This window comes from Catharus ustulatus, chromosome 17 (assembly GCF_009819885.2).
Source record: "Catharus ustulatus isolate bCatUst1 chromosome 17, bCatUst1.pri.v2, whole genome shotgun sequence".
Lineage (NCBI taxonomy): Eukaryota > Metazoa > Chordata > Aves > Passeriformes > Turdidae > Catharus > Catharus ustulatus.
In genome coordinates this window covers 3560449-3578168 of record NC_046237.1, presented here as the reverse complement: position 1 = coordinate 3578168, position 17720 = coordinate 3560449, and positions in this window count along the sequence as shown.

Sequence of the window (17720 nt, the reverse complement as noted above, 5' to 3'; positions counted from 1 at the left end):
GCCTTCTCTTGGCACTGCTGCTGTGGCTGGAGGTCAAGAGAAATTTCTCCTGCCATTGGTGGTCTTGCCATGATCTTTTAGAAAAAAACCCTTTTGGAATATCTCATTTGGATGGAGAACATGAACCCAGTAGGAAGCCCAATGTGCTGGAAGTTGGTACACAGCAGCAATTAACATATTTTGCTTTCTCATTTTTGCCAACTTAAAAAGTTTTGGATGTTGGGCAGGCTTGGAATTTATGCAAGGGCTATAAAAAGTATTTGGGGCTTGTACACAAAGGGATAAAGCTCTGGAAGGAATGGGCCCAGACTTAGTGAATAACCACTTCAAAGTGGATATTAGGAATAAGCAAAGGGAGTGGAAGGAATGGAAAAACGGATTAATCAAAGAAAACTACATCTCATCTAGGCATAAAGGGAAATGTGCCAGAAGTAAAGCTAAGGTAGATCTTGCAAAGGAAATTAAAACAAATAGCAAAATGTTCTTCAGGCATACATAGGAGGAGAGGAAGGAGAGGAGGGGGAGAGGTGGTGAAAGGGGCAGAGGCAGGACACAAATGAATGTGTAATATGTAGTGGAAATGTACACAGAGGAAATGAATGCATGGAGACAGAAATTACCTCATCCAAATGGAACAAATCATCAGGATCGTAACGCGACAATGATTTGGGCTAAATGATTGTTATAGACACCTTTCAGCTGGAATATTCCAATTTCTGACTCAGACATCCAAGAGCATTTTATATCTGGTTGGGTAACAGCATCCCTGCATGAGCAACACAACACATTTTGAGAGCAGGAAAAATTCTTCCAGCTTTTAAGAAGAGGAAAAACTATTGAAGTCTGATCCAAATAAAATACAAGACTTTGGGATAGATTTAGCAAGAAAGAATAATAGCAGACATGATGGCAGAGAGAAATGGATTTATTTACTGAAGGGGGACAGTGCTGGAATAACCTGATGACTTTGTAAGGTAGTTGGTTTTCATAACAGATAAGAGCTGATAGCTCTATTCTGCCTGGTAATGAATAAATGTAGGCTGGAAATGAGAAGAATATGTTCAGCCATCAGAGGATTGGGTGCTGGTGTGTCCTCCCTACAGGCATGGCAAGGGCAAATGACCACATTAGAATGTTGCACTTGGGCTGATCATAAAAAAACAGATCATATTTTCCCTTCCAGAGACAGTGCATATCCCTAAATACATCTTCTGAGCATGTGCTGCTAATATTCAGGGCTGTTGCCTGTGTCTTCCTTTGCCTTTTATCTGCTTTTTAAAGCCTGTTCTCTCCTGCTGCTCCCAGTGAGCCATGAGATAGCAATGCTGCCTGCACTGGCACATTCCTGCACCCACCTCCTCCCACAGCCAGGGCCTGGTGGGGAACTTTCCAGTTACTACTGTGGCATTTGGATCTGGCTTCTGGTGGAAAAAACCACTCCATATTCAGAAGAACATTCTATTTTGAGGTGAATAGATAAGCATAGTTCTTTTTTTTTTTTTTTTTTTAATGTAGAGTTAATCAGAGACATATTTCAAACTCCAGCTTTTAAACTTCAAACTCCTTTGCTTGTGCTCAAAAACTCTTTCATTGTGGTCCTGCCCTTGTATCAGTGTTTGGGTACCCAGGCCATGTGAAGGGCAAGCAGACCTTATGCTCCAGTGATCAGATGAAGAGTAATCCCCATGATGTTTTATCTTGTGTAATTGAGAAGATGCACGGAGGAGGTGAAATATTGCACTCCTTTGAAGCCTGAGCAATCAGCTTGTGCCAAATTCAGGATTAATGGACCATGAAGTGCGTTTTGCCCTGAAAAATCCCACCATCCTTTTGCAGATGGAACACTTCTCTGCCAGACAAGTTCTTCTGCAGGAAAGTTTCCAGAGAAAAAAAAACAGCAAAGTATCTTGGTTACCTCTGTCATTGCTAGAGGTGTGTTCTCTGCTTCTTGGGAAAATTGATCATATTCTTGCCTTTATCTTGCTGCAGAAGGATATCAGGTTTCAGGGCTGTCACCCTCGCAGTTTCCTGAGCAGGGCAATCTCTGAGCCAGGGTTTGTTTGTCCAGGGAGCTGGAGCTTCCCGAGGTTTGCAGTGGGTGTGATTCTGGCAGCGTCTCTGTAGATGGTGCTGCAAGGCAGGGAGATGGGAAAAAGAACTGCCTGTGCTGCTTTTAAAATTCAGTCCCTTGGTTTCTCAACCAGCTCTTGGTATTCCAGCTTCCTTATAAAAAAATGAGACATAGTTGCCCATAATGTCTTCATTTTGATGAGCTATAATCTGAATGCACCCATTGGAAACATAAACAGAGCAGAAGTGTTATTTTCTTTGGGTTCAAACAGCTGACATTCTGTAACTCTGCCTGGAAAACTACTGTTGAACAAACTGGCTTTTCATATTGATCTAACTGTACCAGCATTTCACCAGCAGATTGTGGAATCTGAAAAAGAATAATAATTTGGTCACACAGAGACACTAAATAATGAATGTTTAGATAATAAAGAGAAAGAAATGCACGTCTCTAAAGGAGCTCTCTTCTTTTTTGCTCAATGTCAAGTGTTGCCTTGAGTTCAGCTGCTCTTTTGCACACTGAAAAATGGTAGAATGGATCCTGCAAATGTGTCTGTACTCCTCCTCTGCCACTGAAATGCAATCAATCCAGGTGGAATCAAGTCTTACTTTAAGCTGGGTAGGCAGTGAAGACTGATGTGTCTGCTTGGAGGGCTGGGAGGAATTTTTAATCAAAATTCAGCTGCATGAATTTGGTGTTTACAGGCAGACATACTTCACATACATAATTACACAGGCAACCTTGTTCAAAGGCAGATGTGAGGCACAGTCTTTGAGTTTGTACCCCAGTCTTGTGACAGACTAATAATGCCTGTGGTACTTAAACAATGGAACAACTCTGTCATCTAATATTGTGCAAAATTCCTTCCCTCAGCTGGGCACTATATTAAATCTTCTGTGTCACCACAGTGTAGGTCACCTCTGCAGCAAAGATAAAAGGTTGCTCATTGTAGACATTTATATCTCTGCTTACCCTAATTCTCTCTCCAGTAGTCACGTGAAGATATTCTGGTTTTAAATTGAGCTATCAAATATAAAAATGTGTTAGTGGTCTCTTCCTTGTGAGGTGTGTATAATTGTAGATCCAGATGGGACTCCCAAACATCGTGGATGTGGTTCTTAACTGAGCAAAAGCTGTGGGGCTGGAGGCATGGCAGTAATTAGATGTTGATATGTAGAGATGGTGTGAATTCAAGATGTTCTGTCCCCTGAATGTTTGCTACTGACCATAGTGATGATGTTACCCTGCAATTTATCTACCACAGCACACTGTGAGTGCTTCCCTCGTGCTTCAGTGCAAGTCAGGCAGCTCAGCCTCTGACAGAGCAGCTCTCCCTGAGAGGTCAAACCACCACAGACAACACAGCAGACATTCAAGGGTCAAACAGAACCATGCCTGCAGTAGGAAAGAAGAGAAATGTGTTGTTTGCATCCTGGGGCAGACTCCCACAGTACTTCAAGTACATCCAAACATGAGCAAAGTGTAGTCAAAATAAGTAGACAAGGGAAGTATTATTATTCCCTTTTTAGAGATGAGGCGCCAAGGCATGAGGAGATTCAGTGAGCAGTTCTCCTGCAGATATGTGTAATGCAAGAGCTGGCAATAAAACACAGGATTCATCGTTGCTGCCATTTTACAGATGGAAAAACTAAGTCACAGAACAACAGTGGCTTGCTCAAGGTCGTACAGGGTATTTATAGCAAACCCAGAACCTGAATCTGGAGCTGCTGAATCCTGGTCAGCATTTTTCCTAAGGGAACCATGGATAAAGAGATTAATGTCAATAATTTCCTTCAAAGCAGCAGAACTTCAGCAACAGAAGAAAGACTGTTCCAGAAAAATATGCCTCTTCTTGTGTTAGAAAAGAAGCTTAGGCTCCTGTATCCCCAGCAACTCATACCTATGTTCTTGTTATCCTAATTAGTGGCAATGTTCCACTTCCAGAAGGTTTTATCTCTTTGAATTAGGTGATTTTTTTTCCCTTTAACTAACAAAATTAGAGAAGGCAATTCAGAAAGATGTATTACAGTAGATCATGGTCTGACATTCATTCCAGCAATAACAACTGTTATCAAAGAAAGATCTTTTCCATAAATGTAGGAAACAAGTCAGGCTAATAAAGACATGAATAGGTTTTTGCACATTACAATGTAAAAATAATCAATGAAACAGCAAAAAAAACCTAGTCAGAAAGTCTGCCTAATGAGTGTTACCTTGCACAGAAGTAGTCTGGTTCTGCTTTATAATGATAGCATTTCGCCATAAATCATTCTGAAACGAGGGAATTTCAATGCCAGTTGGGAGCAGCAGAGGGCACGTAAGAGTGGGGTCCTACTTCACAAATCTTCACTTTTTTTTGTCCTAGATCTTCCTGTGGGGTAAGGAACTGTAAATACTGATTTTCTTAATGAACTGATGCCCAGTTATTACCAAATGGCAGTCCTGTGGTGAAGAAATCTTAGATTTCCAGGCTGGTTTTCTGGCACTTAGAACTGCTGCCTGCAGCTGATGTGTTGTGCCAAGATACTGCTGGTATTTGTACGTGGTGTTTATTGCTATTCTCAGCGGTGCTTGGAAAGAGGAAATGATAGAACCTGAGATAAGTGCAGAGATGATGTAAGAGATGATGTGCAAGGAAGGAAACTGGACCAAGCAAAGAAAGTTTATTAGAGCAAGGGGAGCAAAGCAGGGAGGGGGCAAGAGTGGCTGCTGAGAATGGCCATGGGGAGATGATGAAATCCCCTTTCTGCCATAAATAGCATCATGTAGGGGAAAAGACCAGAAAACCCAGAGCAGACCATACATCTGAAATCACAACAGAGGGATTGCAAGGAACATCAGAACAGTGGCTCCAAGAAATGAACTGGTTTTATTTCTTCCTCTTTTCTTCCTGCTGCCCAGATAAAAGAATTACAGTGTCTCCACCATCTGAGAACTTCCACTCCTCAGAGCCTCGTGGGAACATATCCTATTGTCCTCAGTTTGAAGAAACTGAGGCAAGGGATTGTGATGCTGATTTGACAATGTCCTGGTTTAATCTGGAAAAAGGTTATTTTCTTCTGCCTAGTAGCTGGTACAGTGCTGTGTTTTGGATTTGGGATGAGAATAATTGATGTTTGATGTTTTAGTTGTTGCTGAGCTGTGGCCAAGAACTTTTCATCCTCTCATGCTGCCCTGCCAGCAAGGAGGCTGGAGGGGGGCACAAAAAACTGGGAGGGGACACAGCCAGGGCAGCTGGTCCCACAGACCGAGGGGATATTCCAGACTATGTGGCAGCATGCTGGACAACAAAAAAAAAAGGGAGAGTTAGCCAGGGGGTGGTGAGTGCTGCTTGGGGACTGACTGGACATCACTCAGTGAGTGGTAAGCAATTGCTTTGTGCATCACTTGCTTTGTCTATTCTTTCATCATCATTATTATTATTGTTGTTTTCCTTTTCTGTCCTACTAAACTGTCATTGTCCTGACCTATGGGCTTTGCCTTTTTGCCAATTATCTTCCCCATCCCACCATGGGGCATCGAGTGAGGGCTGGATGGTGTTTTGCTGCCTGCTGAGTTTAAACACAACAATTGTTTTTTCTCCAAGCTACCCTCATTTCATCCCTCTGGAGTCATGGATGCCTGATCTTGGATGACTCACGCAGCCCAGACTCCTCTGGTTCACCTCCCACTGATGTCCCCATGCCTGGCTTTAGGCCAGGACCCCTCAGCTGTTATGGGCTCCAGCTGCTGTGCAGTGACAGTGAATATCTCCTTCAATGACCCGTGCCCTGAGCTCCCCAGTCATCCCATTGCTGGGAGAGGTCAGGCTGTGAATGATGTCAGGATGTGAGTGATGTCAGCAGTGGGCAGAGTGGGCAGAGGGCTGTTTTGACCTCACACCTCCTTGCTGCTGTGAGTAGGCTGCTCTGGGAGGCTCTGAGCTCTCCAGGGTGTGCAGCCCCATCGCTGTGCTGTGCTGCCCTCCTTGTATCCCTGCTGGGAAAGGTGTCCAGGTCTTTTGGCTGAGCTTTTTGGGCGTGACCACATCTTCCCATGCTTGGAGTACATCCACCATTGACCACAGAGGGCTCAGGGTTCTTGAAACCCTGAGCTGAGCTGCAGGGAAATACCAGAGACCCGTGGCTGAATTGTTGCACCCAAGGGAGGGCTGGATCCAGTCTGTGCCAGTTGCTCTGACACAGCCACCTCATTTTCTTTGCATGGGAATGTTCACCCTGGCTTCTCTCCACTGTGTCCCTCTTAAAATCCATAGAAGAGGCTGTCAGAATCACTCAGCAGCAGGAAACACTGGGCACAAGGATTGTGGAATCCAGGATCTGCCTGATTTGCTATTCTTGGTGCTTCAGGGTCCCAGCTCACAGCAGTGACTTTCCCCATCACTGGGAACCAGAGCATGTGAGAGCCCAGGAGCTGTTCCAGAGGAAAAGGTCCCAGTGCTGCCCTGCCTTCCCTGCAGCACAGTGTGGAAGGTGTTGGGCCAGGAGAAGTTAGAGAGACATAATTTGGCTCTGCATGTTTTCTTGAGGTATTCTGTCTAAGTAGGCTCAGCAGCTTTGCCTATCCCCATCTCAGTTTCCTGACCAAAGATGAGGTGCGAGGAACTGAACCACATTCCCTGGGAAGAGCTGATAGAGCCTCCCCCGCTTCTCCCCCTCCTCTGGTGCTTCAAACCAAAACAGCTGGAAACTTCTTGTGGCTGGAGATGTGCTGAGTGGCCTGGCTGGAGTTCAGGGAGAGGTAAAGCAATCCCACCCACCAGTAGCGAGGGCTCTGTGCCACCACCAGCCCTTGCGTGCCCCAAATCCTGGCTTCCTGGTAATTGCTATCTCCATAAATACCAGCCATGGGGCAAGAGAAGGGACTGCCATCACTGGGCTGCGTTCTGTCCTGTGAAATATGAGGTGTGACACAACACACTGGCATGAGGCGAAGCAGTTGTGCGCTGATGTGGTGACACACTTGAGGCAAAACTGGAAAATTTGATCCCTTCCTGCCCGCGGTCTCCCAGGCGCTGTGGTGAGCCCTGATTCGCTTTGCTCTGGGTGTGGAGGGAAAATGGGACCTGGGACCAGCACCAGCTGCAGTTCACGAACTCAGACGTGTCAGGTTGGCAAGTGCCCTCCAGGCAGAAGGGTTTGCTGGGCTTGGGTTATCCAGGCTGAGCACAACCCGGCCAGGTTTGTCCCTGCCGGGGCTCCGGGGAGGGGAGGAATGCTGAGCTGGTTTTGGCACTGTTCTATCAGAAATTGCTTTGGCCAGTTGTTAATCTGGCTTCAGATCCAGCTCAGAAGGTCTCCCTGCTGCACCAGTTACCCTGTTCTCCTCTTTGTGGGACCAGGATTCACTCCTATGGAATTGAAAACAACAGAGATGCTGAAGAGCAGCAGAGCAACAGTTGTGTTTGATTCTCCTGAACGTGCAGTCTGAGTGACGGGGACCCGTGAACACATTTCTGTGCTCCCTGAATTTGCTTCTTCACCTTTCTCTCTCTCATTTCTGTTTCTGGATAACTTTTCTCCCATTATGAGCATGATGGCATCTGCATTACAGAGATCAAACCCCTGCACAAGGAGGATTTTCCCTCTTCTGCAGCACAGTTGTTGGTCTCTTCCTGTTTTCACGGCCCAGGGATAGAAGGATGCTGTCCATTAATGATCAAGAAACCACATCACAGTGGTCAGTGCAGTTGTAGAGGCAGAACTGCATATCTAATCTCCATGTGGTCTGACAGCAGAGCAAACACAGGGGAATGACAGCAGCCACAAAATGTTGGGGAGTGAGAGGAGGAATCTCCTCAGTGAGATGTAGCTCCAAGCAGTCCTGCAGACACCCACCCATCAACCTCCAAGTGCCACTGCCGAGTGTTCCAGGCAATTACCTTGGGGTTCCCATGTGGATTTTGTAAAACTGATGTCAAAACCAGCTCGACAAAGTCACACAATGGATCCTAATTTCTGTCAGTTCTAGCACAGAACTGGCACAGGGAAATGAGGAGTCCCTTGGGTGAATGGGTACATACACACTCATCCTCAAGGGTTTCTGGATTTTTATGTAATACAAGTGTCTTGAAACAGATCTGTTTGCTCAGAAGAGCAAAGGATTAATGAATAATGTGCAATTAAAGCCTGTACAGGAGGTAGCAAGTAAGAACAGCTCCAGCTTTGCTCCCTTCCCAGGATTTGTTTCATGTGCACATTGAGGAGTGCTTGTTTAAACTAATACCTCTCTTTCTATTCTTTGGGACAGATTTCTGGTGTTGACTGCAGAGAGGAGCAAACCCCAGGAAGTTCAGAGCCTGTTTTTCCAGGTCAAGTTATTTCCCAAATGCTGAGCACATGGACGTGAACTCTGTTTCTATTTTGCTGTTGGGAAAATCGGGGCACAGGGTTTTCCATGCACAGAAAGGCAAACCTTTGGCTGAGAGTGACTCAAATAACACTCTGAGCCCTCACCAGCAGATCAAGACCTCCATATCACTAGAAAAATGTGCTGAAGTATTCACTGCACATACTGTTCTCCCTCAAAGGAGCAGAAGTGTGCACATCATTAAAAGGAAATATTTTATGCTGATCATTCCCACATGCCTGCCCTGTATCTATCTGGGTTCTTAAGCAGCACCCATTCTGCACATAATGTCATGCATTTACATCTCACAAAGAAGATCAGACCTCCTCAGGCTAAGGAATTGTGTTCTGGGTCCTGATAAAACCATTTTATGGAGATGAATAACTTGTGTGGTTTCATGCTTCCCTTCCCTGAAATGCCATTAGATGAACATCAAGTGCTTTTGTATTTATTTGAGGGAATTTCCTTTCAGACTCTGCAGGCAGAGAAAAAATGGACATGGGAAGGGAGCTGGGACTGAATTATGCCTCTGACTGGCAGTGCCTCAGTGAGAGCCCAGGAGCTCGGCTCGCTGCCTCATTTATATCCATCAGAGGTGCCATGAGCAGACTGGGATAAGTTACCTCATCTGAAGGACTGAAATACCACATCAAAGCACCACGTGGATCAAAGGTGAAAGCAACAGGCATTCCCTTCTGGCTCATCTTTCAGGCCTTTCTCTCTCTTTAGTTTCCACTTTGAATCTGATAATGCATCCTGAACTCAGCCTTTCATGCGCCTCCATTCCTCAGGGCACAGGTGGCATGGAGCGTGTATTTCCTTGTCAGGGGGCTCTGTGGGGCTGGCATTTCCAGGGCTTAGCTCTCAGGCAGCACTGATGGAAAAGATCTATCATTTTGAACAAGGCAGAGCAAGACTGATGGAGTCAGAGCAGCAGAGCAGAGCTCTCCTGCCCCAGGTGCACAGTGGGGTGCAGATCTACAGTGAAGCACCAAAATTCATCTGCAGCACATGCCCTCCCAGGAAATCCACCCCATCATTCAAAACTTTACCTGAAGAGACACTGAAGCATCCTGGAGGCTTGGAGAGGACATGCTCAGACATACAAGGTAAAACTGAGAAGGTCACATCCACTGACACACAGATCCCAGTGGCACTTGGGAACACCATGAAAACTTTTATGCTAAATGAAGTAATTGTGGAAGTAAATGGCTTCAGAAACTCAGAAAGGAGCCTTTTACCCCACTGCACTGCTGTGTGAGTTCTGTCACAGGAGGCAGATGAAGCTCTGTTGCTCAGTCTCTCTGAAAATCTGGATGTTAACTCTTCCATTCTGTAGGTTTATCCTGCAGGGTTTCTTGTCAGAGGGAATGGGAGTTATCACAGCATGAAGGAAAGGCCTCATGACCTGAAAAAAATCTTGATTCTGACATTTTCCATCATTCAGACCCTTTCACTCATGTCACCTAGCTTTTATTGAGTCCCTGGTGGCTGTCTCTGGGTGGAAGCCTCTCTTTGATGGATGTTCTCAGCTGTGTATTCCTGCTGCAGTTTGGTGTCAGAATCAATAGATGTGCTTAAGTAGGATTTGTGGAGATGCCTCCTGGATTCAGAGCTCAATGCTACTGTGTGTAGGGCCTTAGCAAGTAGCTTTTGAATTCTAGACCCTCCTATAAATATATGGGTTCATGTAAAATGAAATATCTCATTATGTTAAAGCTGAGCTGGATTCCTACATGTCAGGGTTGATCCCCAAGGTTTATAAAGCTGTTCAGACTGGCAGCAAGATGAACAAGGCAATTGTATGCTTCTTTCCCCTGCTCCAATCTGCAAAAGGAAAACACTGTGACTCACCAGCCAGAGAAGTTGTACTTTCTTCAGCAGGAAGCTTTGCAGATTCTCTGCTCCCAGATCTCGTTACACTCTTCCATCCCACCACTCTGGAAAAACTCCCACGGAAAGACAGGCAGATATTTTAATCAAGAAATGGCCCTTATTTCCATTAGCAACAGCTGTTTTCCTTTTAATTCAATTCTCCATTCTGCAGTCTGTTTATGAAAGCTGCCATTAATTACGTTTTTCATCAGTCAATGTTCAGAGATGGCTAATGGCCCAGCACACCTAATTAGTCCTTCATGTATGATAATGTTTCATCAAGTCTATAGTTGGTGTGCAGGGCAGATATGTGCTGTGCAGTGGAGCTGGGAGTGGGGCTGGGACAGATCCAGTTACAGCCACGTTCCTGCTGCTGCCAGCGCGGGGAGCTGGGGCTGTGACAGCAGCCACTGCCAGCAGTGCCTTCCAATGTCACTCCCAGCATGCCAGCACCAGGGTGAAGAATTTAAGCTGCCTTTGGAGCTTTGAAGACAGGGAGTGCAGAGACTGGAATTACAGCCACCTTTGGGTTTTTTCCTAATGATGCACTCGGTAAGTGTTAGTGATGGCTAAATTCACTGTGTTAGAGTGCCTTCCTTCAGCTTCTTCTGTGCAGAAGCCTTCTGGTCATCCTTGCCTGATCCATCTCAAGCCACTGGCTGCTTGTGATGGAGAGTGCTGCCTTCTTTAATGTCACTGTGGAGACACTTCATTACTTCAGCTTACCCAGTGATGCACCTGGGTTTAGGCAGGTTTTTGGTTAGGTATAGCCAAAGGTTTGACACAACTATGGGCACAAAAACAACTCATCTTTGTTCAACAAGGTGCAGGAGTGGGTTGAATGAATGCTTCACATACCTTAAGGCCAGAGCTGGAGTCTGAACATCACACTCAGCTGGAACTTTGCCTTTATTTTGAAGGTGTTTGCAGCTGCAAAGAATAGCAGTAGTTATTGGCAGGTAGCCTCAGGTAAGAAACATTTCAAATCCTCTGGTACAGAGACAGTTTTGAAAAATATCCCCACCTGTCACAACTGAGTATTGCAATCCCATCAGCGTGTGTGCAGAGCTGTCTGTGTTCCCTCGCCCAGGCTGTCACCTGCAGAGTTCAGACCATTGTGGAAAATTGCACGAACTGAGTAGGGACATGTTTTGTTTATCTTGGTAGGAAAGGGGCAAGCGACCAGAGCAGGATTTGCAGTCATGTATTGCATAAGGCAGTCACTCACCTCCAGCCCTCCCTGTGCCTGAGGCAGTCTGGACCCACCATCCCTCTCTGCTCTCTCCGTTTGCCTTTGCTGTGAGCCCCACGGGAGGCTCCAGGAAAGTCAAACAGATGCAGCAGCATTTGCTGTGTGTAATAATAACAACGTTCAGCAGTGAGACCACCTTGCTGTGTGTGAGCAATGAGAGATGCTCTAATATTCTACCTGATGCTGCAGGTACTTCTCTGTCCTGTAAAATCACATCAGGCTTATGTGGAGGTTCTCTGGTGAGTATTCAATTGGCCAATTTCTGACTGTGTGACCTCACTAAATTAAAGCCTTTTGACTGTTGGAGGAATGAATCTGCTGTGCTGCTAAACAGACAGAAGCTTTTTCACAAGACATCTGCTTCCAAAGCAAATGAAATCTGCTTTGATTTCCATGGCCTGTCGAGGGATGAGAGCAGCACTGCAAGGAATCATACAGAATTGGCTCAGAAACAGTTTAAAGCAGGATACAATAGCTGCCAAGGTGCTGGCATTTGAGAGGAGAAAGAGAAAATGCAAGTGACCTGTTAAAGAATATGTCCTGCTCACAAAGCCTCATGCTGCAAAGGGGTATAATTGCAGACAAAATAGGTTTAGACACAGAATAACTCTGCATTTAGTAGTACTCTGACCTAACAGGATTTTTTGGCAGGGGAAGGAAGGCAAGTGTCCTACTGCTGTTCATTGTTCGGTCACCTCTGTGCTGGCTGTTTGATCACCTCAACTTTGAGCTCTCCTCTGAAATGTCTCAGCTGGAAAGTGCTGGATTTATGGAGCTCTCGCAATGGTGATATACAAAATGTTCTAGCAGGGTGTTATGCTCCTGCTGTCAAGTCTTTCACTGGAATCCCAGAGTAATTCCAGTGCAGCTGATGGGTTACTGTCATGTAAGTGAAGGCAGCATTCATCTCTTGGACATCACCTTTTGGCCTCTTCTGTTGGCAAATGAACCTGATGTAATATTGCAAAAACACATCCTTTGAGTGAAAGTGATAAGGAAGACAAATGTTTGACTTTAGCCAGGGAATTTAAAACTCAGAGTCCTTTGAAGATTGCTGAGTTCTGCGCTGTGTTAGTCGTCCATATCTATCTAAGAAAACACTCATTTCATCACAACTGGTGACACAAATTCAGACTTGGGAGCAAATGGCTAGGTTGAGTTAAATCACCTCTCTATCTGCTAATGGCATTTTTGCTTTTGCTTCATGATGAAGGTTATCTCCCTGTTTGGAAATTATAACCTACAACTGTTAGACAGCATTATCTGCAGACTTGGGTGAGATAATTTGTATGAAAAATCCAGGGAATCTGGAGCTTACTGACTTCCATTCACATGAAACACTTCAGGTCTCCAACTGCCCTCACATATTCCTGCTGCTATACAGTGGGGAAGGAATAGCAGCTGGCAGATGATGGATAGCAATGCTGCAGCCCAAAGTAAGGTTAGCAGTGACATCACTGATAGAAAGGGAAGCAGCTTGAGCTGTTTATAAAATTCCAGTTGGGAAGTTTGCCCCAGACTGCATTAGCCTCTGTGCGCTGCCTACCCTGCTTTTCCCCACTCAAATTCCAAGCTCCTTCAAGGGAAACAAACATCTGCAGAGACACAATGTTAATTGTTCTACTTAGGGCTGCTGTTTACATTTTTGGTGCAAGCAAGTCAAAGCATGTCAAGGCTATCCTGATGGCTAAAACAAGCCAGAAATCTTATTCCGGCTGAAATAACATAGGGCTGGATTCTGATCTCGCCTACCAAACCTTTTGGGATTGACCATGGAGGGTGGAAATCAGAACCTGTACAAATCAGAGGGTGCAAAAAAAGGTAGCACAGAGGCTGGTAAGAGGGGGGATGTGCTGGAGCCACCAGGGAAACATCACAAGGTTAATGCAGTTTTCCATTATCTGAAAACAGGGGGATTACTCTGCATTTGTAAGCTTAAAATTGCCACTTCCCTGGGTTCTGCTCCCATCACAGTCCAGCCTAATGGCTCCTTATCAGGAATGATGAATCGCTCTTGAGCCTACACTTTGGTCCCTAATTTCCACTTTCCTTGCATCTGCTTAAAGTCCTTTTTAATTTTAACACATCCAGCAGCCTCTGAGCCAAGCGTGGCCCTGGTGCTCGCAGTCATCCTGGTAATTACCGTGCTCACCAGGTCCCTTTAGGATGCAATTTCAATGGGGTGTGACTTTCACAATATTTTTTTTCTTGTTGTTGCTCGAGCCACTCCAGGAAGGAACTGTTAAACACGAGTCTCAGCAGGATCCATCATGACTGAGGACAGAACAGAATGTAATGAAACAGGGTGAATACGTGTCTCACTGAGCAGGATATGTTCTCTTATTTATATGGTTGATAAAGCTTTGGCTGAGGTTCAAAAAGGTGTTCAGCTTTCATCTCTCTGTCTTCCTTCCTCCACTCCCCTAAATATTAATGCTGCACTCATACCTCCCATATTCGTGGCTACTTTAATTGTTTGCAGGTTTTTTTAATAAAATCTTTGACCTTTTGCCTGTGCAGTTGCACAAGCCCTGCTCTGTCCTCACGCCCTTGCTCTCTCCGTCGCAGTTTGTCCTTGGCTTCCCTGCGGCTCGGTCCGAGGCAGTGCAAGGGAACAGACACTAAATCACTGCAGTTGGGAATTCTGGGGAGCAGTTTCCTTGCTGAGGACAAGGAGGGACTGCAGTGGCTCTGCTCAGACTGTGACCCTGCTGGCACAGGGCTGTGTGTGAATGGTGGTGTGTTGGTGTCCCCTGTGCCAGGGCGTTTGGCACCCTGGGCTTGTTTGAAATCATGCTTGCTGCTCTGATCCTCCCCTTTGGCCTTGGGGGGATGTGACAAGGCTGTGTGGGAAGCTGAGGCTGTGCAGGAAATGTGTGGCAGCACTGGGAACTGAAGTCACATCTCCTGAGTCCCACCTGGTCCATTAACCATAAACACATTTCCCTCAGTAACTGAGTACAAGAACAGTCTTTTTCACATTGTTTGCGTGCTGGGAGAGCAGGGCAGCTCTGTGAGGATGTAATGTGGCAAAGAACGGGCAGCAGGATTGTGAAGAGCCAGGTGACAGTGGGAGGAAGGCTTTGTGGGGTCGGGGTGTGCCTGTTGAACCCCGAGATTTTCAGGAAGCACCGTTTAACGGCTGGGCTCCCAGGGGATGGGGAGAGGACAGGGCATCCAGAGAATGTCTGTCCACATGGATACCTGTGCCAGGACAGTGGAAGGATGTGTAGCTCCTGCAATGCTGACTGTTTCCTCCTGGCACCAATTGCTTCCTTCATGGTATCCCATGTCTTGAGACACATTTCACAAAAATTGCAGCAGCTGGGAATAAATCAATCACACTGCTCTGCTTTGATCCTGTGCACTGCTGTTTCTGTGTCAGCCAACGTACAGATCATGAAATTCTCCTTTATCACCTTTTTGGCTAGGTTTGCAGTGCAAAATTATGGTATTTGAATTAGGGCCTGTGTTTATGAAAAGAGACAGGAATGATTGATATTTATGTGAGCATGAATTAAACCAGTATTTTTAATTCTATGGCAATTAATTAAATCAGGGCAGTGACAAATAAGAGCACAGACATCCAATTAGGTGCTGTTGCACAGGCGTATGAAGAAAATAAAGAAATTTTTCTGACATAATGTGATTTGGATCAGGCCCTTAAGAAGGAATAGACTTTCTGCTCCAAATAATTATTCATTTGATTGCTATCAGAACAGGAATTTACTACAGTGTCTCTGGCCAGCCTGTCCTCTCCCTCTCAAGAGGCTTGGGTTCCCATTCTCCCAGAAAAGACTCCGTGTATACAACAGCAAAAAGCTGTGAATGAAAAACTGTTACAACATCATTAATAGTTGGTAGCTGGGAAGCAGTTTGTAAGTGATGCAATATAATGTTTATTTGCCCTCAGAGTTAAGCACTTTTGGGGACATCCCCAATGTGCAGGGAGAGGAGCTGGCTGGTGATCTGACCCTGCTTCTGCACAAACAGAGGGTTTGTGAGCAGCCCCTGCTCCTGATCCCACAGCTCAGCTCAGAAGGGATGGGATTATTTTGCTTTCCCTTTACTCATCTCAGAGCACCCCGCGGCTGCAGAGGCAGGAGGGCAGGGATGGGGCTGGGGCAGTAGGGGTGATGGGACCCGAGCTGGGGCTCAGACACCGGGATGGGGCTGGAACCGGGATGGGGCTGGAGTGCAAACACCGGGATGGGGCTGGAGCTCCAATACCGGGATGGGGCTGGAGTGCAAACACCGGGATGGGGCTGGAGCTCACACACCGGGATGGGGCTGGAGTGCAAACACCGGGATGGGGCTGGAGCTCAAACACCGGGATGGGGCTGGAGCTCAAACACCGGGATGGGGCTGGAGCTCAGACACCGGGATGGGGCTGGAATGCAAACACCGGGATGGGGCTGGAATGCAAACACCGGGATGGGGCTGGAGCTCAGACACCGGAATGGGGCTGGAATGCAAACACCAGGATGGGGCTCAAACACCGGGATGGGGTTGGAGCTCAAACACCGGGATGGGGCTGGAGGTCAAACACCGGGACGGGGCTGGAGCCCACTGGGAAGCGGCAGCGCAGGGGCCCCGCGGGGGAGCCGCTGGCACAGCCCCGGAGCCGGGCAGAGCTCCGTGCTCCGCATCCCTGCCCGCCCCGAGCAGCCCATGAGCACTGACTGTACCCACAAAGTATGCAGGAAAATAAAAGGAAACCATGCTTACGTTTGGGTTTTCATGGCTGGCTTTTTATGGCTGGCTTTTTACATCTCTCTTTCTTTTTCTTGGTCATGAAAGCAGTCGGGCTGCCCAGCAAATCCAGATCTGAATTCCTTAACCTGGGAGGCATTTTGTGCAGTCTAACCAGCCTAAGACCAAGTCAAGCATCGTGAACCAATGATCTTCATTTTCCAGGCTGGTAATTCTGGCTTTCCTGGAATGAAGGACAAAGGCACTGAATAAGTTAAAGAAACGGGGAAAAAATCCATGTGGAATGGACACATTGGTTGAAACATCCCATTTCCTGAAAAATTGATTTTGAGGTATCTGTCAAAGCAATCCCTGTATTTCTTATGATTATTATATCACATGGCCTTGGCGTGGATTTTGGGTATTTCGGGAGGACCACCCAGAAGTGGGCCAGGTTTGGTTATTGGATTTACTAAACAGAACAAGAAGCACAGAGCTCCTGCCTGCTGTTCAAAAATAATATCGCAAGGGAAGCAAACCGCAGGGAGACCACAGGGAGGTGAAGCCCATTTTCCACTTGCTGAGGGAGCTGCCCTTGCTTGCTGCAGAATGCAGTCTCCATATGCTGGGAATGATTCCCAAAAGTACTCCATCCCTGCCGGCTCTGCTTCCTTTCAGAACCTGCATCCACTGGGATGTAGGGCGAGGAAGTGGCTCTGAACAGGATACTCTGGGGTGTTTTCTCTGTGCAGTGAGGTGGAGAGAACAGCCTGTAAGAGAAAACACCAAATGGTGTTGGAGTGGAACAGAGAAAGCCTGTTTCTCCGTCAGTGTTTCTCAGTTTATGGATCCTGGACCACCTGATGGCCAGGGAGAGCTTTCTGGGCACAGCACACAGCAGAAAGGGCTGCTCCCGTGCCAAACATGCCCCAGGGCTCACTTTGCTCTTGGTGCCCCTTCCTGCCCCAGCCAGTGGGATGAGGAAGAGGAAGATGATGTGCTGATGGAGAGAAGGAAGAGAATTTGCCCCTTTTTAAGAAGCCGTTGAAATGGAACAGAAAATAGGGGAGGGATAGGTGACCTGCAAGGACTGGGAATTTAGGATAGCTGTGTAAGCAAGGATTCTTCTTGTGGTCTGCAGGATATTGTCAGAAGGATAAGCAGTGGTGAATATGGCAGATTGCTTCAGAAAGAGATAACTCACTGTTCTGAGGCATTTGGATGTGAAAAGAGAGGCACTGGCTGTGCATGGAGCTGTGACTAAGCTGTGGCACACAGGTGGATGAGTGTGTTGGTGGAACAAACCCCAAGGGATCTGGAGGCACCAGTGGGATCTGGAGGATCTGCTGACCGTGTCATGGGTGGGCAAGGTTTCACCACTCATCTGTGTGGGTCATTACTGAAAGCATCACCTGAATTAAATCATGCATGGTCTGATAGAGGTGCAATGGAGGGGCAGGAGCCAAAACTGTGACCAACAGG